Raw genomic sequence first — 25,291 nt, forward strand, 5'->3', positions numbered from 1 at the left:
ATAATTTTCTGAGTTATCTACAGAGAATTTTGCCCAGATTCGTGACAACAAAGAAATCTGTTTCTACGCAGTAATCCAAATCTAGTATGAACCTTACTATCAACGACTTTACTTGGCACAACAATGCAACAAAATAAGATAAGGAGAGGTTGCTACAGTATTAAACAACTTCCAAGACACAAAATAAAAACAAAGGTACTATAGTAAAAACATGGGTTGTCTCCCATAAGCGCTTTTCTTTAACGCCTTTCAGCTAGGCGCAGAAAGTGTATATCAAGTATTATCAAGAGATGAAGTGTCAACATCATAATTTGTTCTAATAATAGAATCAAATGGTAACTTCATTCTCTTTCTAGGGAAGTGTTCCATACCTTTCTTGAGAGGAAATTGATATTTAATATTACCTTCCTTCATATCAATGATAGCACCAACTGTTCGAAGAAAAGGTCTTCCCAGTATGATGGGACAAGATGCATTGCATTCAATATCCAAGACAACAAAATCAACGGGGACAAGGTTATTGTTAACGGTAATGCGAACATTATGAACTTTCCCCAAAGGTTTCTTTGTAGAATGATTAGCAAGATTAACATCCAAATGACAATTTTTCAATGGTGGCAAGTTAAGCATATTATAAATTTTCCTAGGCATAACAGAAATACTTGCACCAAGATCACATAAAGCATTACAATCAAAGTTATTGACCTTCATCTTAATGATGGGCTCCCAACCATCCTCTAGCTTCCTAGGAATAGAAACTTCGCGTTCTAATTTCTCTTCTCTAGCTTTTATGAGAGCATTTGTAATATGTTTCGTGAAAGCCAAATTTATAGCACTAGCATTAGGGCTCTTATCAAGTTTTTGTAAGAACTTAATAACTTCAGAGATGTGGCAATCATCAAAATTCAAACCATTATAATCTAAAGCAATGGGATCATCATCCCCAATGTTGGAAAAAATTTCAGCAGTTTTATCACAAGCAGCTTCAGCAGTTTTAGCAGTTTCAGGCAGTTTTTCGCGCTTTGCATTTGAAGTGGAAACATTGCCAACACCAATTATTTTACCATTAATAGTAGGAGGTGCAGCAACATGTGTAGCATTAGCATTACTAGTAGTGGTAATAGTCCAAACTTTAGCTATATTATCTTCTTTTTCATTTTCTTCTCTTTCCCACCTAGCACGCAATTCGGCCATCAATCTTATATTCTCATTAATTCTAACTTGGATGGCATTTGCTGTAGTAACAATTTTATGATTATGATTTTCATGAGGCATAACTTTCGATTTCAAAAGATCAACATCAGCAGCAAGACTATCGACTTTAGAAGCAAGTATATCAATTTTCCCAAGCTTTTCTTCAATAGATTTGTTAAAAGCAGTTTGTGTACTAATAAATTCTTTAAGCATGGCTTCAAGTCCAGGGGGTGAATTCCTATTGTTGTTGTAAGAATTCCCATAAGAGTTACCATAGCCGTTGCCATTATTATAAGGATATGGCCTATAGTTGTTACTAGAATTGTTCCGGTAAGCATTGTTGTTGAAATTATTATTTTTAATGTAGTTGACATCAACATGTTCTTCTTGAGTAACCAATGAAGCTAACGGAACATTATTAGGATCAATATTTGTCCTATCATTCACAAGCATAGACATAATAGCATCAATCTTATCACTCAAGGAAGAGGTTTCTTCGACAGAATTTACCTTCTTACCTTGTGGAGCTCTTTCTGTGTGCCATTCAGAGTAATTAATCATCATATTATCAAGAAGCTTTGTTGCCTCACCAAGAGTGATGGACATAAAGGTACCTCCAGCAGCTGAATCCAATAGGTTCCGCGAAGAAAAATTCAGTCCTGCATAAAAGGTTTGGATGATCATCCAAATAGTCAGTCCATGGGTTGGGCAATTTTTAACCAGAGATTTCATTCTTTCCCATGCTTGTGCAACATGCTCAGTATCCAATTGTTTAAAATTCATTATGCTACTCCTCAAAGATATAATTTTAGCAGGGGGATAATATCTACCAATAAAAGCATCCTTGCATTTAGTCCATGAATCAATACTATTCTTAGGCAGAGATAGCAACCAATTTTTAGCTCTTCCTCTTAATGAGAAAGGGAACAATTTTAATTTTATAATGTCACCATCTACATCTTTATACTTTTGCATTTCACAAAGTTCAACAAAGTTATTAAGATGGGCAGCAACATCATCAGAACTAACACCAGAAAATTGCTCTCGCATAACAAGATTCAGTAAAGCAGGTTTAATTTCAAAGAATTCTGCTGTAGTAGCAGGTGGAGCAATAGGTGTGCATAAGAAATCATTATTATTTGTGGTTGTGAAGTCACACAACTTAGTATTTTCAGGAGTACCCATTTTAGAAACAGTAAATAAAGCAAACTAGATAAAGTAAGTGCAAGTAACTAATTTTTTTGTGTTTTTGATATAGAGTGCAAGACAGTAAATAAAGTAAAACTAGCAACTAATTTTTTTGTATTTTGATTTAGTGCAGCAAACAAAGTAGTAAATAAAGCAAGACAAAAACAAAGTAAAAGGGCGTGTCTTGATCTCCCCGGCAACGGCGCCAGAAATTTAGCTTGACACGCGTACAGCACGCGACCATTGGGAACCCCAAGTGGAAGGTGTGATGCGTACAGCAGTAAGTTTCCCTCAGTTAGAAACCAAGGTTTATCGAACCAGTAGGAGTCAAGAAGCACGTTGAAGGTTGATGGCGGCGAGATGTAGTGCGGCGCAACACCAGGGATTCCGGCGCCAACGTGGAACCTGCACAACACAAACCAAGTACTTTGCCCCAACGAAACAGTGAGGTTGTCAATCTCACCGGCTTGCTGTAACAAAGGATTAGATGTATAGTGTGGATGATGATTGTTTGCAGAAAACAGTAGAACAATTGCAGTAGATTGTATTTCAGATGTAAAGAATGGACCGGGGTCCACAGTTCACTAGTGGTGTCTCTCCCATAAGATAAATAGCATGTTGGGTGAACAAATTACAGTTGGGCAATTGAAAAATAGAGAGGGCATGACCATGCACATACATGATATGATGAGTATTGTGAGATTTAATTGGACATTACGACAAAGTACATAGACCGCTATCCAGCATGCATCTATGCCTAAAAAGTCCACCTTCAGGTTATCATCCGAACCCCTTCCAGTATTAAGTTGAAAACAACAGACAATTGCATTAAGTATTGTGCGTAATGTAATCAATAACTACATCCTCGGACATAGCATCAATATTTTATCCCTAGTGGCAACAGTACATCCATAACCTTAGAGGTTTCATCACTCCCAGATTCACGGAGACATGAACCCACTATCGAGCATAAATACTCCCTCTTGGAGTTAAGAGTAAAAACTTGGCCAGAGCCTCTACTAATAACGGAGAGCATGGAAGATCATAAACAACACATAGGTATAAATTGATAATCAACATAACATAGTATTCTCTATTCATCGGATCCGAACAAACACAACATATAGCATTACAGATAGATGATCTTGATCATGTTAGGCAGCTCACAAGATCCGACAATGAAGCATAATGAGGAGAAGACAACCATCTAGCTACTGCTATGGACCCATAGTCCAGGGGTGAATGATACGTCCAAAACGTATCTACTTTCCCGAACACTTTTCCTATTGTTTTGCCTCTAATTTGTGTATTTTGGATACAACTAACGCGGACTAACGATGTTTTCAGCAGAACTGTTCTGGTGTCTCGTTTTTGTGCAGAAATCCAACTTTCGGGAAAATCCTCGGAATTTATGCAGAAGGCCCTATTTTCCCAGAAAACTGACGGAGCCAGAAGGACAAGTCAGGTGGAGGCCCGAGGGCCCCACACCATAGGGCGGCGCGGCCCAGGGGGGGCCCGCGCGGCCATGTGGTGTGGCCCCCTCGGCCGGCCTCCGACGCCCTCCTTTGGACTATTTATCGGCCTCGTCCTAAAAACGCACGGGGAGAAGTCGAAGTCGCCAGAAACCCTCCAGAACGCCGCCACATCGTGAAACTCCGTCGCGGGAGCCAGAAGTCTCCGTTCTGGCACTCCGCCGGGACGGGGAATTGGAGAAGATCATCGCCACCATCACCGCCAACGCCTCTACATCAACCAGCCATGTTTCCCCATCCATGTGTGAGTAATTCCCCCGCTGTAGGCCGAAGGGGATGGTAGGGATTGGATGAGATTGGTCATGTAATAGCATAAGATTGTTAGGGCATAGTGCCTAGTGTCCGTAATTGGTACTTTGATGATATTGTTGCAACTTGTTATGCTCAATGCTTGTCACTAGGGCCCGAGTGCCATGATCTCAGATCTGAACATGTTATTGTTTCATCAAGATATTCATTGTTTATGGTCTTACCTATAAGTTGTATACACATGTCGCTGTCCGGAACCAATGGCCCCGAAGTGACAAGAATTGGGACAACCGGAGGGGATGGTAGTGATGTGAGGATCACATGTGTTCATGGAGTGTTAATGCTTTGCTCCGGTACTCTATTAAAAGGAGTACCTTAATATCCAGTAGTTTCCCTTGAGGCCCGGCTGCCACCGGCTGGTAGGACAAAAGATGTTGTGCAAGTTTCTCATTGCAAGCACGCACGACTATATATGGAACACATGCCTATTGATTGCTTTGTACTTGGACACCGTTTTATTATTATCTGCAAATGCCCTGCTATGATTGTTACATGAGTTTCTCTCATCCATGCAACGCCCGTCATCCGTCCCCGTGCCTACAGTATTTGAATCCTGCTGTTTACTAAAATCACTACTGCTGTCTCTGCTACTCTGCTGCTGTTATTTCACTACTGCTACTGCTATAAAACTGTTACTACTGATAAACTCTTGCGAGCAAGTCTGTTTCCAGGTGCAGCTGAATTGACAACTCCGCTGTTAAGGCTTCCAAGTGTTCTTTGTATCCCCTTGTGTCGAATCAATAAATTGGGTTTTACTTCCCTCGAAGACTGTTGCGATCCCCTATACTTGTGGGTCATCAAGACTATTTTCTGGCGCCGTTGCCGGGGAGCATAGCTTTATTTGGAAGTTCACTTGGATTAATATTGTTCGCTGCAAATTCTCCATCATGGGTAAACCTCGCGATACTAAGGTCGCCATATTACCATCCACTACAAGAAAAGGTACAATTCTGAATACCTCCGCTACACTTGATTCACCATCTGTGATTGATAAACTTGTTTCACCGCCACATGCTTCACATGCGGGTACTTCTGCTGAATCTGAAAACTCTCATAATATTGATAATATTTCTGCTGTGCTTGATGATAGTGGTTCATTGGGATCCTTTCTAGATGCTACGATTGCTAGGTCTAGACAAATTGAAAATACTGAAACTCCTAATGCTACTACACCTGTTAATTCACCTGAACTTGATTATTTTAGTGATGATCCTGATGAAGATTATGTGGAGCTTAATGATGATTTTATTGAAAAATGCAATGCTACTACTGATGCAAGAAAAATTAAAAAGTTGCTTGCAGAACATGCTGTTAGATATAAACTGTCTCCTGATCCTAAGTTTGCCACATCTCCTATAAACATTAAGGATAAAGATTATGATTTTTCTCTTGATTTATCTCATATAGCTATTGTTGAGAAAACACCCTTTTGTGGTACTGAAAAAGAGAGTGTTGTTGAACACATGATTGAGTTATCTACTCTAAGTAGCTTGTTTTCTGATGATGCCAAGATGCATACTTACTTTGTTGCTAAAATCTTTCCATTCTCATTAAAGGATGACGCTAAAACTTGGTATAATAGTTTGCCACCTAATTCTATTAAAAGTCCAAAAGAATTGCTTGATGTTTTCTTCCGTAAATACTTTCCTGCTAGTGCTCAACATATTGCTTTGCAGAGAATTTATAATTTTGACCAGGAAGATGGAGAGAAATTGCCTGAGGCTTGGGCGAGATTTTGCTCTCTTATTAGAGCTCGGCCTGATCATGATTTGGAAAAGCATGATTTACTTGATATATTTTATAGTGGACTAACCATTGAGTCTAGGGCATACCTGGATAGTTGTGCTGGTTGTGTTTTCAGGAAAAGAACTCCAGATGACGCTGAAGAATTATTGGCTAAAATAGGCCGGAATCATGATGATTGGACTACGCCTGAACCAACTCCAACGCCAATATTAAAGAAGAGGGGTTTAATTAAATTGAATGATGAAGATATGAGGGAAGCCAAGAAGTCTCTCAAGGAGAAAGGTATTAAATCTGAAGATGTGAAGAATCTTCCTCCCATAGAAGATATATGTGAGATAATTCCCCCTTCATCCATGATTGAGGTAAACTCCCTTCAACGCTTTACTAGGGAAGATATTCCGTATTCGAAACCTCCTGCACAATGCTTAGATGAGTTTGATAATTATATTGTTAAGCAAGAAAATTTTAATATGAGAGTAGAGAATCATTTAATGGAAAATTCTCGAGCTATTAGTGAATTGCATGATATTGTAGAGAGAACCTCCAATGATGTTAAGATGCTTGTTAAACATTTTCATATGATTCAAACTCAAATTGATCAACTCACTAAAGTGCAAAATGACTTGTTGGGGAATAATTCTAAAGAGAAACATGCTTGTGAAGTAACAACTAGAGGTGGTGTCTCTACCCAGGATCCTCTATATCCTGAAGGGCATCCCAAAAGAATTGAACAAGATTCTCAACGCATTGAACCTAGTGCTCCTTCTAAGAAGAAAAAGAAGAAGAAACATAAAAATGTTGTAGAATCCTCTGAATCTGCTAATGATCCTAATAGTATTTCTATTTCTGATGCTGAAACTGAAAGTGGTAATGAACATGATAAAGATAATGATAAGAATGATACTCCTGATAAAGAAGAGGTTGAAGAAGAACCTGAAAAGCATGCTAAAAATAAAAAGTACACTAAAGAAGATTTTATCGCTGAGAAACATGGTAATGAAAGAGAACCTTGGGTGCAAAAGCAAATGCCTTTTCCTGCTAAGAAACTAAAATCAAAGGAAGAAGAACACTATAATAAATTTTGTGATTGGATGAAACCTTTATTCTTGCAAATCCCTTTGACTGATGCTATTAAATTGCCTCCATATTCAAAGTATATGAAAGATATTGTTACTAACAAAAGGAAAATCCCCAATGAGGAAATTTCCACCATGCTTGCTAATTACTCTTTTAATGGCAAAGTTCCAAAGAAGTTGGGCGACCCAGGTATACCTACTATTCCTTGTTCTATTAAGAATAATTATGTTAAAACTGCTCTATGTGACTTGGGAGCCGGTGTTAGTGTTATGCCTTTTTCTCTTTATAAGAGACTTTATTTAGATAAGTTGATACCTACTGATATATCTTTGCAAATGGCTGATAAATCTACTGCTATTCCTGTTGGTATATGTGAGGATGTTCCTGTTCAAGTTACTACTAACTGCTTGATATTAACTGACTTTGTTGTGTTGGAAATGCCTGAAGATGATAATATGTCTATTATTCTTGGGAGACCTTTTCTTAACACCGCAGGGGCTGTTATTGATTGCAATAAAGGAAAGGTTACTTTCAATGTTGATGATAGGGAGCATACCGTTTATTTTCCCAAGAGGATTGAGAAAGTGTGTGGAGTTAATACTATTTCTAATGTGAGAACTATCAAAGTGGAAACTATTGATTGTCCTATATATGAGCCTAAAGAAGAATATCAAACTGTCGTGATTAGATCCATATCAATACAATTCAAGGTAACATGATTGATTTGAGGTTTATTTCTTCTTATGCTATGTAAATTTATTTGGTGGCAAGACTTGATCAACCTTGTTAACAAATACTTTTTATATGCATAGAGGAGGTAAACAACATCTCTTTCTTCCTCCACTTGCTCTAGTTGCTGTAGCACTTTTGATTTGCCAAGTTCCTTAGTTAATTGGAGATTTCAAAATTTTTCCTGGCCAGTAATAATAAACTAAATACCCAGAAATGTGCATTTTTCAAAGTTTTCAAAAATTCACAAAAATTATACCGTTGGTCCTATTTTTCGACGAGGCACCTGGGAGCACCAGAGGATGACCTGTGCGGCACCACAGGGTGCCACACCACAGGCCGGCGCGGCCAAGGAGGTGGGCGCGCCACCCTGTGGTGTGGGCCCCTCCTTGCCCCACCATCTCATCTCTTTCTCCCAGCATCGATCTTCTCTCTCCCGAAAAAACTCGAACCAGCTTCCTCTCACTCGCGTTTTTGCTCAAGAGCTCCAGATTTCTCGATCTCTTTGCTCAGCCCAGATTTCTGTCTGAAATTTGGCACATTTGCTCTTCGGTATGTGACTCCCCCGCCTATCCAAGTAGAATTTTGTTTGGTTGAGTATATCTTGAATATTTTGCTGCTGTAGGTAACATGTTTAGTGAGCTTGCATGCTTGTTCTAAGTTGTATAAACTAGTTTTGATGCATGATTAGTACTCTAGCAAGTTCCTATAGTAGTTTCCCTCAATTATATGTCACCAAATCAAATTTTATATCACTTGTTGAAAATTTCAGAGAAGAGATGAAGAAGTTCAACTTTGGGGAGTTGTTCAAGAAAGGAACAACCAGCACCGGGAGGCCTTCTAGGGCCGCCACCCGGCTTAGGCGATCGTACAACGAGGATATCATCGCGCCTAGCTTCGCGCCCGAAGAGGACAACGGAGCTCCTAATGCTTCGTCTTTTCCATGCTATGATTTTCTGAGGAATGCAGGGATATTGGAGGATTTCTTCACCCTTGTCAACAGGGCGGGCTTAGCCACCTACATGGAAGACGAAAGGGAGCAATACTACATGCTCACCAAAATCTTCGTCGAGAGCTTCAAGTTCCACAACAAGCAATATGAGCCGACAGTTGCATTCAAGATCTATGGTAATCCTGTTACTATGGAATTGGAAGATTTTTGTCATGCATTGGATATTGCCCCTGTAGGTACAGCAAGTAGGATTGATGACAACCCCCGGGACTTGTTGGAGCTCTATCGAGGGATTACCGATGATGATTATCGCACCATTCAGCGTGGCAAGATAAGGAACATTCAACTCCCCGCCATTAAGTATTTTGCATATTACATTGCTACTAGCATTCTTGGTAGGGAGAACACTAGCAATATTTCTAGTTACCATCTTGCTTTCTTGAATATTGCACTTACTGGTCGGACATCTTATCACCTTGGTTCTCTTATTGCTCGCCGCTTGTCTAATAGAGGTCCTATTTTTGGAGGAACTATTGCACTGCGCGTTTTAACATATTTAAGACTTCCTCTTGATCCTAATGATGTGCCATTGATCCCTAGGAGACTCGATATTGCTGCTATGAAGAGTCATCATTTTGTTACCGCTGATTCTACTTTAGATAATATGGTCTATAGAATGTTGTTTGCTGACGGGGATGAAAAGGAAATCCCTCTTCCCCAATCAGGTTTGTTCAGTATTGACAGGCAATCATGGTCGTGCACTAAGGAGGAGGTGGATGAACATATGAAGATACAAGACTTCCACCAGCAGCATGACTCCGAGGACGCCGAGGCCTCCCACGACTACACCGTCACATATCCGGGTGCTTCTTCTAGCACATGCCCGGAATACGATCCATCTTCGTCATACTACGGAGATACTACCTCATGGTCTCGATGGGATTGAACTCCACTTAGGCCAAAAGCCTAAGCTTGGGGGGAGGTATACCGGCATCACTCATTCTTTGCATATTATGATTGCTGGATACTTGCACATACTTGTTTAGTCTCTTTGAGTGGTTTTCTAATGAGAGGAAGATGATATTTGGGGAAGTGCTGCCTGAAAACAGATTCTGGACTGTTACTAGAAAAATTCGTGCGCACAGCCAGAACGTTATTTTGAGCTGCCAATTTTTGTGCAGGTTCCCCAGGTTGTTATCTAACTTTCATTAGTTGAACACTTTTCGAGCTGAGCAACGTAAGATTTTTGTAAAAAACGATTTCTTTACTGCTGTCAGGTTTTGGTAGATTTCTGCCATCTCGCTTTTCTGTGTTTCTTTTAGTTTGCTATTTCTTGTTTTTGCTTTGTTTCTTTCCCAAAACACAAAAAGACCAAAAATATTTCTGTTGTTTTTCTTCACCATTTGTTTGCTTTGGTTTCTTGCATTTGTTTCGCTTTATTTGCTATTGCCAGTTTGCTATAAGAAAACCCAAAAAGATTTTGCTTTGTTTGTTTGTTTCCTCTTGTTCTTGTTCTCAAATTCGAAAACACCAAAAATATTTGCTGTTCTTCTTTAGTTTGTAAAGTTCATTATGAGTTCAATGGTCTTCGGTGGCTGGAGCGTGGTTTTCATTTCATATTATCCAAGCTATACAAGTGAAAAGGCAATAATGACGATCTACGACAATCTGATTGTGGTGAGAGGCTGGCATGAACTCTATTTGTTTTCATTTTTGTACATATACTCATCCATGTGAGCATGCTTAGTTGGTTCATGTGAGGTATATGTTATTTGAGAAAGTCTAGTAGTTTATGATCTCTCATGTTTAGCTCCAATTTATTAATATGAGTAGCATGTCATGGATGTTTGCTTGCATTGTTTTATTCATAAGTAAGTATGGCATTGCGGTATCCTCCTCTGAATAATTCATTTATATCGACTTGGCACATGCTCACGCATGCATATGACTGAACAAAAAGTCAATTAAGCCTCGATGATCTATATTACTTCAGAGTTCTTGTATCACTTTTATGCCTCCGTTAATTTATTTTGCCGCAAGCATGATTATGACAGTTACTGCTCTCTTGATTTGTCGTTCCCTAGTCTATTGCTAGCCTTCACTTGTACTGAGCGGGAATGCTGCTCGTACTTCCAAACACCTGAAAACCAAGTTGTTCCAAAAGTGTCCACCATAAATACCTATGCATGGCATTTCAAACCATTCCAAGTAAATTCTCATGCGCTACCTTTAAAACCTTCAAAATGCTTCTCAATTTGTGTTTATGTTTCATAGCTCATGAGGAAGTATGTGGTGTTTAGCTTTCAACCTTGTCATTTACTTTTGACGGACTCTCATATGGACTAGTGGCACATCCGCTTATCCAATAATTTTTCAAAAAGAGCTGGCAATGGGATTCCCAGTCCCGAATTAATTAACTTAAATAGACACTCCTCCATGGTTTGTGATTGTTGGACGGCACCCGAAGGATTCGGTTAGCCATGGCTTGTGTAAGCAAAGGTTAGGGGGAGTGTCATCATCATAATAAAACTAAAATAAAAAGGCACTCCTTCATGGTATGAGATTGTTGGTAGGCACCCGAGGATTCGGTTAGCCATGGTTTGTGTAAGAAAGGTTGGAAGGAGTGCCACATAAATATGCAAATAATTCATGGGAGCTGCTCTTGAGAGTCCGGTTGGCGAGGTAGTTGGTGTACCCATTACCATTCGTTGACAACAACAAACACCTCTCAAAATGACTTTACTCCTGTCTTTATAAAAATGAAAAGCTCTAGCGCATGTTAATCCCTGCTTCCCTCTGCGAAGGGTCAATCTTTTACTTCTATGTTGTGTCTCCATTATTTCTTTGAGCACTATCTTGAGAGCACAACTGTCATTCTTAGTATAATATGCTTGTCTCAAAATATGATTGATTGCGGTATAACTTTGATGCTTTTATCTTTGACAATCACTACTTCTAGTCTTTTTATGAACTCCAGAGGTGCCCGGGCATTTATGTTTTGCCAATCAAATACAGGCAAGCGAGATACCACTTTATCATACTCTCTTATGAACATTGCAATCCTGCTTACATTCATGATTCATGATGCTTATTATTAATTATTGGTACCTCTCCATGATTGACATAGCTGTTAGATGATCTTATTTGCATGTATCTCATCATGAACTGCTTAAGTATTAGCCATAGCATGAGAATATATACATCATATGAGCAAATGTGTTCGTGAAAGTTCTTTTATCGCTCAGTTGTTAACTGAATTGCTTGAGGACAAGCAATAAGCTAAGCTTGGGGGGAGTTGATACATCCAAAACGTATCTACTTTCCCGAACACTTTTGCTATTGTTTTGCCTCTAATTTGTGTATTTTGGATACAACTAACGCGGACTAACGCTGTTTTCAGCAGAACTGTTCTGGTGTCTCGTTTTTGTGCAGAAATCCAACTTTCGGGAAAATCCTCGGAATTTATGCAGAAGGCCCTATTTTCCCAGAAAACTGACGGAGCTAGAAGGACAAGTCAGGTGGAGGCCCGAGGGCCCCACACCATAGGGCGGCGCAGCCCAGGGGGGCCCGCGCGACCATGTGGTGTGGCCCCCTCGGCCGGCCTCCGACGCCCTCCTTTGGACTATTTATCGGCCTCGACCTAAAAACGCACGGGGAGAAGTCGAAGTCGCCAGAAACCCTCCAGAACGCCGCCACATCGTGAAACTCCGTCGCGGGAGCCAGAAGTCTCCGTTCTGGCACTCCGCCGGGACGGGGAATTGGAGGAGATCATCGCCACCATCACCGCCAATGCCTCTACATCAACCAGCCATGTTTCCCCCATCCATGTGTGAGTAATTCCCCCGCTGTAGGCAGAAGGGGATGGTAGGGATTGGATGAGATTGGTCATGTAATAGCATAAGATTGTTAGGGCATAGTGCCTAGTGTCCGTAATTGGTACTTTGATGATATTGTTGCAACTTGTTATGCTTAATGCTTGTCACTAGGGCCCGAGTGCCATGATCTCAGATCTGAACATGTTATTGTTTCATCAAGATATTCATTGCTTATGGTCTTACCTATAAGTTGTATACACATGTCGCTGTCCGGAACCAATGGCCCCGAAGTGACAAGAATTGGGACAACCGGAGGGGATGGTAGTGATGTGAGGATCACATGTGTTCATGGAGTGTTAATGCTTTGCTCCGGTACTCTATTAAAAGGAGTACCTTAATATCCAGTAGTTTCCCTTGAGGCCCGGCTGCCATCGGCTGGTAGGACAAAAGATGTTGTGCAAGTTTCTCATTGCGAGCATGCACGACTATATATGGAACACATGCCTATTGATTGCTTTGTACTTGGACACCGTTTTATTATTATCTGCAAATGCCCTGCTATGATTGTTACATGAGTTTCTCTCATCCATGCAACGCCCGTCATCCGTCCCCGTGCCTACAGTATTTTAATCCTGCTGTTTACTAAAATCACTACTGCTGTCTCTGCTACTCTGCTGCTATTATTTCACTACTGCTACTACTATAAAACTGTTACTACTGATAAACTCTTGCGAGCAAGTCTGTTTCCAGCTGCAGCTGAATTGACAACTCCGCTGTTAAGGCTTCCAAGTGTTCTTTGTCTCCCCTTGTGTCGAATCAATAAATTGGGTTTTACTTCCCTCGAAGACTGTTGCGATCCCCTATACTTGCGACCACAACTTAAATATCATAACATTGAATATTACTCAACCATACTTTGCTACTAACATTTAGACTTCACCCATGTCCTCAAGAACTAAACGAACTACTCACGAGACATCATATGGAACATGATCAGAGGTGATATGATGATGAATAACAATCTGAACATAAACCTTGGTTCAACGGTTTCACTCAATAGCATCAATAACAAGTAGAAATCAACACCGGGAGAGTTTCCCCTATCAAACAATCAAGATCCAACCCGAATTGTTACAGCGGTGACGATGTGCAGCGGTGGAGACGGCGGTGATGATGATGTAGATGATGACGATGGTGATGGAGATGATGTCCAGCTCGATGGCGGTGACGATGGCGTCGATTTCCCCCTCCGGGAGGAAATTTCCCCGGCGGATCTCAGCCTCCCGGAGAGCTCTTTTCTCTCTGGTGTTCTCCGCCCCGCAGAGGCGGCCGTGACTCTTCGCGACTTACCCCCTCGAGCTTAGGTTTTCGGGACGAAGGCATACGCGAAGAAAAGGAGGCGAGAGGGGGCTGTGGGCCCCCTGGCCACGCCGGCCTATGAGGTGGGCCCACCTCGGGTCCCCTCGGATCCCCCTTCTGGCTACCTTCGTCTTCTGAAAAAATAGGATTTTTCATATAATTTCCGTCAACTGTTGATCTTCCGAAATATTGCATTCTGACGGCGCTTTTTCCAGCAGAATCCTGACTCTGGCGTGCGATCCTCCAATAATCACGAAACATGCAAAATAGATGAAATAACATAAGTATTATCTCCAAATATGAAATATATCAATGAATAACAGCAAATTACGATATAAAATAGTGATGCAAATTGGACGTATCAGAGAGACACCTCTAGTGAACTGTGGACCCCGGTCCATTCTTTTACATCGAATACAATCTAATGCAATACTCGTTCTACTGTTTTCTGCAAACATCATCATCCACACTATACATCTAATCCCTTGTTACAGCAAGCCGGTGAGATTGACAACCTCACTGTCACGTTGGGGCAAAGTAATTATGTTGTGTTGTGCAGGTTCCACGTTGGCGCCGGAATCCCTGGTGTTGCGCCGCACTACACTCCGCCGCCATCAACCTTCAACGTGCTTCTTGGCTCCTACTGGTTCGATAAACCTTGGTTTCTTAATGAGGGAAACTTACTGCTGTACGCATCACACCTTTCTCTTGGTGTTCCCAACGGTCGCGTGTTGAACGGAAAGACATACGTCAACTACGCGCAGCAAGTACATTTCTGGCGCTGTTGCCGGGGAACGAAGAAAAGTTACACCACAAAGATTTTCAACTCCCACGTCAACAGCTAAATTTCTGGCGCCGTTGCGGGGAGATCAAGACACGCTGCAAGGGGAGTCTCCACTTCCAATCTCTTTACTTTGTTTTTGTCTTGCTTTACTTTTATTTACTACTTTGTTTGCTGCACTAAAACAAAACACAAAAAATTAGTTGCTATTTTACTTTATTTGCTATCTTGTTTGCCATATTAAAAACACAAAAAAAATTAGTTACTTGCATTTACTTTATCTAGTTTGCTTTATTTACTATTGCTAAAATGGGTACTCCTGAAAATACTAAGTTGTGTGACTTCACAAAAACAAATAATAATGATTTCTTATGCACACCTATTGCTCCACCTACTACTACAGCAGAATTCTTTGAAATTAAACCTGCTTTACTGAATCTTGTTATGAGAGAGCAATTTTCTGGTGTTAGTTCTGATGATGCTGCTGCCCATCTTAATAATTTTGTTGAACTTTGTGAGATGCAAAAGTATAAGGATGTAGAAGGTGACATTATAAAATTAAAATTGTTTCCTTTCTCATTAAGAGGAAGAGCTAAAGATTGGTTGCTATCTCTGGCTAAGAATAGTATTGATTCATGGACTAAATGTAAGGATGCTTTTATTGGTAGATATTATCCTCCTGCTAAAATTATATCTTTGAGAAGTAGTATAATGAATTTTAAGCAATTGGATACTGAGCATGTTGCCCAAGCTTGGGAAAGAATGAAATCTTTGGTTAAAAATTGCCCAACCCATGGACTGACTACTTGGATGATCATCCAAACCTTTTATGCAGGACTGAATTTTTCTTCACAGAACCTATTGGATTCAGCTGCTGGAGGTACCTTTATGTCCATCACTCTAGGCGCCGCAACAAAGCTTCTTGATAATATGATGGTTAATTACTCTGAATGGCACACGGAAAGAGCTCCACAAGGTAAGAAGGTAAATTCTGTCGAAGAAACCTCCTCCTTGAGTGATAAGATTGATGCTATTATGTCTATGCTTGTGAATGGTAGGACTAATGTTGATCCTAATAACGTTCCGTTAGCTTCATTGGTTGCTCAAGAAGAACATGTTGATGTGAACTTCATTAAAAATAATAATTTCAACAACAATGCTTATCGGAACAATTCTAGTAACAACTATATGCCATATCCTTATAATAATGGTAACAGTTATGGTAATTCTTATGGGAATTCTTACAGCAATAATAGGAATACACCCCCTGGACTTGAAGCCATGCTTAAAGAATTTATTAGTACACAAACTGCTTTTAACAAATCTATTGAAGAAAAGCTTGGGAAAATTGATACACTTGCTTCTAAAGTCGATAGTCTTGCTGCTGATGTTGATCTTTTGAAATCGAAAGTTATGCCTAATGAAACTAATGATATTAAGTCATTTGCTACAGCAAACGCCATCCAAGTTAGAATTAATGAGAATATAAGATTGATGGCCGAATTGCGTGCTAGGTGGGAAAAAGAAGAAAATGCTAAAGAAGACAATATAGCTAAAGTTTGGACTATTACCACCACTAGTAATGCTAATGCTCCACATGTTGCTACACCTCCTACTATCATTGGTAAAATAATTGGTGTTGGCAATGTTTCCATTTCTAATGCAAAGCCTGCAAAACAGTCGGAACCTGCTAAAACTGCTAAAACTGCCTGTGATAAAACTGCTGAAATTTTTTCCAACATAGGGGACAATGATCCCATTGCTTTAGATTATAATGGTTTGGATTTTGATGATTGTAACATCTCTGAAGTTATAAAGTTCTTACAAAAACTTGCTAAGAGTCCTAATGCTAGTGCTATAAATTTGGCCTTTACAAAACATATTACAAATGCTCTCATAAAAGCTAGAGAAGAGAAATTAAATCGTGAAGCTTCTATTCCTAGGAAGTTAGAGGATGGTTGGGAGCCCATCATTAATATGAAGGTCAATGACTTTTATTGTAATGCTTTATGTGATCTTGGTGCAAGTATTTCCGTTATGCCTAGGAAAATCTATAATATGCTTGACTTGCCACCATTGAAAAATTGTTATTTGGATGTTAATCTTGCTGATAACTCTACAAAGAAACCTCTGGGGAGAGTTGATAATGTTCGCATTACGGTTAACAATAACCTTGTCCCCGTTGATTTTGTTGTCTTGGATATTGAATGCAATGCATCTTGTCCCATTATATTGGGAAGACCTTCTCTTCGAACTGTTGGTGCTATTATTGATATGAAGGAAGGTAATATTAAATATCAATTTCCTCTCCAGAAAGGTATGAAACACTTCCCTAGAAAGAGAATGAAGTTACCTTTTGATTCTATCATTAGAACAAATTATGATGTTGATGCTTCGTCTGTTGATAACACTTGATACACACCTTCTGCGCCTAGCTGAAAGGCGTTAAAGAAAAGCGCTTATGGGAGACAACCCATGATTTTACTACAGCACTTTTGTTCTATACTTGAGTCTTGGAAGTTGTTACTACTGTAGAAACCTCTCCTTATCTTAATTTTGTTGCATTGTTGTGCCAAGTAAAGTCTTTGATAGTAAGGTTCATACTAGATTTGGATTGCTGCGCAGAAACAGATTTCTTGCTGTCACGAATTTGAGCAGTAGGCTCTGTAGGTAACTCAGAAAAATCTGCCAATTTACGTGAGTGATCCTCAGATATGTACGCAACTTTCATTCGATTTGAGAATTTTCATTTGAGAAAGTCTGGTGCACCTAGAAAATTTGTCTTTACGTACTGTTCTGTTTTGACAGATTCTGCCTTTTATTTCGCATTGCCTGTTTTGCTATGTTTGATGGATTGCTTTATTCCATTAACTTTCAGTAGCTTTGTGCAATGTCCAGAAGTGTTAAGAATGATTATGTCACCTTTGAACATGTGAATTTTGATTATGCACTAACCCTCTAATGAGTTGTTTTGAGTTTGGTGTGGAGGAAGTTTTCAAGGATCAAGAGAGGAGGATGATACAATATGATCAAGGAGAGTGAAAGCCTCTAAGCTTGGGGATGCCCCGGTGGTTCATACCTGCATATTTCAAGAAGACTCAAGCATCTAAGCTTGGGCATCCCCTTCTTCATCGACAACATTATCAGGTTCCTCTAGTGAAACTATATTTTTATTCCATCACATCTTATGTGCTTTACTTGGAGCGTCTGTATGTTTTTATTTTTGTTTTGTTTGAATAAAGTTGGATCCTAGAATTCATTGTGTGGGAGAGAGACACGCTCCACTGTTGCATATGGACAAATATGTCCTTAGGCTTTACTCATAATGTTCATGGCGAAGGTTGAAACTGCTTCGTTAAATTGTTATATGGTTGGAAACGGGAACTGCTATATGTGGTAATTGGTATAATATCTTGAATAATTTGATACTTGGCAATTTTTGTGCTCATGTTTAAGCTCTTGCATCACATACTTTGCACTTATTAGTGAAGAAATACATAGAGCTTGCTAAAATTTGGTTTGCATGATTGGTCTCTCTAAGGTCTAGATATTTTCTAGTAAGGGTCGAACAACAAGGAAGACGGTGTAGAGTCTTATAATGCTTACAATATGTCTTTTATGTGAGTTTTGCTGTACCGGTTCATACTTGTGTTTGTTTCAAATAACCTTGCTAGCCTAATCCTTGTATTGAGAGGGAATACTTCTCATGCATCCAAAATCCTTGAGCCAAACACTATGCCACTTGTGTCCATCATACCTACCTACTACATGTATTTCTCCGCCATTCCAAAGTAAATTGCTTGAGTGCTACCTTTAAATTTCCATTCTTCGCCTTTGCAATATATAGCTCATGGGACAAATAGCCTAAAAACTATTGTGGTATTGAATATGTACTTATGCATCTTATCTCTTATAAGTTGCTTGTTGAGCGATAACCATGTTCCTGGGGACGCCATCAACTACCCTTTGTTGAATATCATGTGAGTTGCTATGCATGTTCGTCTTGTCTGAAGTAAGGGTGATTTACCATGAGTTGAATGATTTGAGTATGCATATTGTTAGAGAAGAGCATTGGGCCGCTAACTAAAGCCATGATCCATGGTGGAAGTTTCAGTTTTGGACAACTATCCTCAATCTCTTATGAGAATATTATTTGTTGTTGAATGCTTATGCATTAAAGAGGAGTCCATTATTTGTTGTCTATGTTGTCCCGGTATGGATGTCTAAGTTGAGAATAATCAAAAACGAGAAATCCAATGCGAGCTTTCTCCTTAGACCTTTGTACAGGCAGCATAGAGGTACCCCTTTGCGATACTTGGTTAAAACATATGTATTGCGATGATAATCCAGGTAATCTGAGCTAATTAGGACAAGGTGCGAGCACTATTGGTAATCTATGCATGAGGCTTGCAACTTGTAGGATATAATTTACATAATGCATATGCTTTATTACTACCGTTGACAAAATTGTTTCTTGTTTTCAAAATAAAAGCTCTAGCACAAATATAGCAATCAATGCTTCCCTCTGCGAAGGGCCTTTCTTCTACTTTTATGTTGAGTCAGCTTACCCACTTCCTTCTATCTCAAGAAGCAAACACTTGTGTGAACTGTGCATTGATTCTTACATATTTGCATATTGCACTTATTATATTACTTTATGTTGACAATATCCATGAGATATACATGTTATAAGTTGAAAGCAACCGCTGAAACTTAATCTTCCTTTGTGTTGCTTCAATGCCTCTACTATGAATTTATTGCTTTATGAGTTAACTCTTATGCAAGACTTATTGATGCTTGTCTTGAAAGTACTATTCATGAAAAGTCTTTGCTATATGATTCAATTGTTTACTCATTATATTTACCATTGCTTCGAATCGCTGCATTCATTACATGTGCTTACAATAGTATGATCAAGATTATGATGGCATGTCACTTCAGAAATTATCTTTGTTATCGTTTACCTACTCGGGATGAGTAGGAACTAAGCTTGGGGATGCTGATACGTCTCCAACGTATCGATAATTTCTTATTTTCCATGCTTGTTTTATGATGATACACACATGTTTTATACATACTTTATGTCATATTTATGCATTTTCCGGCACTAACCTATTAACGAGATGCCGAAGAGCCAGTTGCTGTTTTCTGCTGTTTTTGGTTTCAGAAATCCTAGTAAGGCAATATTCTCGGAATTGGACGAAATCAACGCCCAGGATCTTATTTTTCCACGAAGCTTCCAGAAGTCCGGAGGAGATACGAAGTGGGGCGACGAGGCGACGCCACACTAGGGCGGCGCGGCCCAGGCCCTGGCCGCGCCGGCCTGGCATGTGGGGCCCTCGTGGCGCCCCCTGACCTACCCTTCCGCCTACATAAACCTTCGTCGATAATAGTTCCAGTACAGAGAGCCACAATACGGAAAACCTTCCAGAGACGCCGCCGCCGCCAATCCCATCTCGGGGGATTCAGGAGATCGCCTCCGGCACCCTGCCGGAGAGGGGAATCATCTCCCGGAGGACTCTTCACCGCCATGGTCGCCTCCGGAGTGATGTGTGAGTAGTTCACCCCTGGACTATGGGTCCATAGCAGTAGCTAGATGGTCGTCTTCTCCTAATTGTGCTATCATTGTTAGATCTTGTGAGCTGCCTAACATGATCAAGATCATCTATTTGTAATGCTACCTGTTGCGTTTGTTGGGATCCGATGAATAGTGAATGCTACGTTATGTTGATTATCAATCTATTATCTATGTGTTGTTTATGATCTTGCATCCTCTCCGTTATTAGTAGAGGCTCTGGCCAAGTTTTTACTTGTTACTCAAAGAGGGAGTATTTATGCTCGATAGTGGGTTCATGCCTCCATTAAATCTGGGACAGTGACAGAAAGTTCTAAGGTTGTGGATGTGCTGTTGCCACTAGGGATAAAACATCAATCCTATGTCTAAGGATGTATTTGTTGATTACATTACGCACCATACTTAATGCAATTGTCTGTTGTTTGCAACTTAATACTGGAGGGGGTTCGGATGATAACCTGAAGGTGGACTTTTTAGGCATAGATGCATGCTGGGTAGTGGTCTATGTACTTTGTCGTAATGCCCAATTGAATTTCACAGTACTCATCATAACATGTATGTGCATGGTCATGCCCTCTTTATTTGTCAATTGCCCAACTGTAATTTGTTCACCCAACATGCTATTTATCTTATGGGAGAGACACCTATAGTGAACTGTGGACCCCGGTCCATTCTTTTACATCGAATACAATCTACTGCAATACTCATTCTACTGTTTTCCGCAAACATCATCATCCACACTATACATCTAATCCTTTGTTACAGCAAGCCGGTGAGATGGACAACCTCACTGTCACGTTGGGGCAAAGTAATTTGGTTGTGTTGTGCAGGTTCCACGTTGGCGCCGGAATCCCTGGTGTTGCGCCGCACTACACTCCGCCGCCATCAACCTTCAACGTGCTTCTTGGCTCCTACTGGTTCGATAAACCTTGGTTTCTTACTGAGGGAAAGTTACTGCTGTACGCATCACACCTTCCTCTTGGGGTTCCCAACGGTCGCGTGTTGAACGGAAAGACATACGTCAACTACGCGCAGCAGGGACCCCCGATGGGATGCAGTCAAAGGGGTAGACCGCACGGTCAACAGAACTAGGGTTTTGTCAGAAATCGAGCATCGGATCTAGGGAATGGCCCCAAAACTTGTGTGTATCCACATGGAATGCACAAAAGTGATTTGAGATGGTTTTATATCCAAGGCTACCCCCAGGTGTGTCCGGCTTCTCGGACAGGGGGTTCCTACACTTAGGCAGATTCTGCATGTATAGGGGGGGAACTCCCTCGTACGTGAACCGGAGAGAAACTTGAGATCATATGGGATGATCCTTGTTTCCACATGTACCTATGACCTAACCAAGCTCAAATGGAGGCATATGCCCACCGGGGGACCCCCGATGGGATGCAGTCAAAGGGGTAGACCGCGCGGTCAACAGAACTAGGGTTTTGTCAGAAATCGAGCATCGGATCTAGGGAATGGCCCCAAAACTTGTGTGTGTCCACATGGCATGCACAAAAGTGATTTGAGATGGTTTTATATCCAAGGCTACCCCCCAGGTGTGTTCGACTTCTCGGACAGGGGGTTCCTACACTTAGGCAGATTCTGCATGTATAAGGGGAACTCCCTCGGAGGTGAACCGGAGAGAAACTTGAGATCATATGGGATGATCCTTGTTTCCACATGTACCTATGACCTAACCAAGCTCAAATGGAGGCATATGCCCACCGGGGGACCCTCGATGGGATGCAGTCAAAGGGGTAGACCGCGCGGTCAACAGAACTAGGGTTTCGTCAGAAATCGAGCATCGGATCTAGGGAATGGCCCCAAAACTTGTGTGTGTGTCCACATGGAATGCACAAAAGTGATTTGAAAGGTTTTATATCCAAGGCTACCCCCCAGGTGTATCCGGCTTCTCGGACAGGGGGTTCCTACACTTAGGCAGGATCTGCATGTATAGGGGGGAACTCCCTCGGAGGTGAACCGGAGAGAAACTTGAGATCATATGGGATGATACTTGTTTCCACATGTACCTATGACCTAACCAAGCTCAAATGGAGGCATATGCCCACCGGGGGACCCCCGATGGGATGCAGTCAAAGGGGTAGACCGCGCGGTCAACAAAACTAGGGTTTCGTCGGAAATCGAGCATCGGATCTAGGGAATGGCCCCAAAACTTGTGTGTGTGTGTCCACATGGAATGCACAAAAGTGATTTGAAAGGTTTTATATCCAAGGCTACCCCCCAGGTGTGTCCGGCTTCTCGGACAGGGGGTTCCTACACTTAGGCAGGATCTGCATGTATAGGGGGGAACTCCCTCGGAGGTGAACCGGAGAGAAACTTGAGATCATATGGGATGATACTTGTTTCCACATGTACCTATGACCTAACCAAGCTCAAATGGAGGCATATGCCCACCGGGGGACCCCCGATGGGATGCAGTCAAAGGGGTAGACCGCGCGGTCAACAGAACTAGGGTTTTGTCGGAAATCGAGCATCGGATCTAGGGAATGGCCCCAAAACTTGTGTGTGTCCACATGGAATGCACAAAAGTGATTTGATATGGTTTTATATCCAAGGCTACCCCCAGGTGTGTCCGGCTTTTCGGACAGGGGGTTTCTACACTTAGGTAGATTCTGCATGTATAGAGGGGGAACTCCCTCGTACGTGAACCGGAGAGAAACTTAGATCATATGGGATGATACTTGTTTCCACATGGATCTATGACCTAACCAAGCTCAAATGGAGGCATATGCCCACCGGGGGACCCCCGATGGGATGCAGTCAAAGGGGTAGACCGCGCGGTCAACAGAACTAGGGTTTCGTCAGAAATCGAGCATCGGATCTAGGGAATGGCCCCAAAACTTGTGTGTGTCCACATGGCATGCACAAAAGTGATTTGAGATGGTTTTATATCCAAGGCTACCCCCCAGGTGTGTTCGCCTTCTCGGACAGGGGGTTCCTACACTTAGGCAGATTCTGCATGTATAGGGGGAACTCCCTCGGAGGTGAACCGGAGAGAAACTTGAGATCATATGGGATGATCCTTGTTTCCACATGTACCTATGACCTAATGTTGACTGCCAAAACCCACCGGCGGGCAGCGACCGTCAACACAGGTAGAGCCGGGAAGAGCCTAGAGCTGCGGCTGGCTGAGACCCCTCCGAGCGACGGCCCGCAATGCTCTTCTGGTCACACGTCCGATGCGAAGTGCAAGGGCGTGCCACCTGACCTATACCTGGTCAGGAAGGTGATGGAGATGCCTCGCTTAGTTTCCTGCATGGCATACACGTAAACATTAAATACGAGCCTCGATCGGCTCTCAGGTTATCCTGTGAATCGGCTCAAAGAGCCGATCCACCCATGATTCGTACGGGGTGCACGAATATATGGTGGTCCTGCTTGATCAAGATAAAGCTAATGAGATCTACGACGATTTAGGGTTTTCACCGCATAATCGGATCATCCTACTCCAGGTTGGGCCTCGCGGCCACGCACGGTGATCATAAGCCGATCCTAAACAAGGCCTAAAAACCAACATGAAGTTGATCCTCGGAACATCCTGTTTAGGACTTGCGAACGACACCCTACGTGCCGCTGGATCCTCCCCCCCTTTGTAAGGCCTAACTATTGCAGATATTAAACTAATCCTTGTAGAACAAGGAGCAATCGTAACGGATCAGATCTACTAGATAATGATCAAGCGGGGTGCCACCCCCACACCTGAGATAGGTGTGAGGGCGGCTAGACATGCAAGGGTTGCACTACGTAAGCATGCTTAAACGAAGAACAATGCTAACCCTAACACATCTATGATAACTACGTTGCTCGCCATCAAAAGCGCTTCAGTACGAGCAACGCATGAACAACGTGGAGCTTGTGCTGCCTAGATCGCAAGATGCGATCTAGGCAGCATGTCGCTTACCTGATAGAAACCCTCGAGACGAAGGAGTTGGCGATGCGCCGAGATTGGTTTGTTTGGGTTGAACGTGAGTTGTTGTTTATTCCATAAACCCTAGATACATATTTATAGTCCAGGGGACTTTCTAACGTGGGAATATCCCCACCGTGTACGAGACAAACTCTAACTTTTAATCTATGATGCAATCTACTATAATTAAAGATACACGGGCAATCTAGCCCAAATTCTCCGTGCAAGGCCGCTTCAGAGATCTTCCACGTGTAATCTTCCAAGCCCATCTCTCTGACGGCCCACCTCCTGATTTGACCAAAATCTGGTGATAACACATGCCCCCTGGTTTTGGCAATGATAATTCCAAAACCACTCTGTTCTCCTTTGAAGGGTCATGTCGTGGCAGAGCAGAGCCGTTGCAGCATCCGTCATCATTATGCCCGGTCTTCTCAGCTTCCCTGCTAATTCTGATAGCTTTAGCATCGACTCCTTGGAAACTGTAATGGCATTAAACCTCCACCAGATTTCTCATTATTTAACCGTGCCGACCGATTAGCTCTCTTCATCCCTTTCCTCTGTTCCAGCCATCGGCACCCAAAAAACCCTCTTCTCCTATAGCAATGTCTTCCTCTTCCTCCTCCTTCTCAAGCCTCTTCCCCCAATCCTCGCCGAAGAAGAAGAACGAGGACAAGCTTCACTCCGAGGTGAAGCCCCTCTCCTCCGACAATGAGAAGAAAGAAGGAGAAGTAGCGAAGGCCAAGGCCTCCCCCTCCGCCAAGCTCCCGCCGAAGAAGCGCTCCCGCATGTGGGCGGATAGCGAGGACGAAGATGACGACGAAGAAGGAGAAGAGGAGGAGGAAGATGAATCTTCCTCTTCCGCTGGGTACCCGCCGACCAAGCGCTTCCGCTCCTGGGCGGACAGCGAGGATGATGATGATGACGAGGAGGAAGAGGCTCCGGCCAAGGGCTGGGGCAGCAGCGAGGAGGAGCTCCCTGGGAGCAGCGCCGACGGCATCGACGGCGGTGATGACGAGGACAGCGACGACTAGCAGAATAGGACTAGTAGTAGTAGTGCACTAGGCACTAGATCCCTCTTTTGAGAGCCATCGGCTCTTTCTTGTAAAGCCGCT

This window comes from Lolium perenne, chromosome 4, assembly GCF_019359855.2.
Source record: "Lolium perenne isolate Kyuss_39 chromosome 4, Kyuss_2.0, whole genome shotgun sequence".
In the NCBI taxonomy this organism is placed as follows: domain Eukaryota; kingdom Viridiplantae; phylum Streptophyta; class Magnoliopsida; order Poales; family Poaceae; genus Lolium; species Lolium perenne.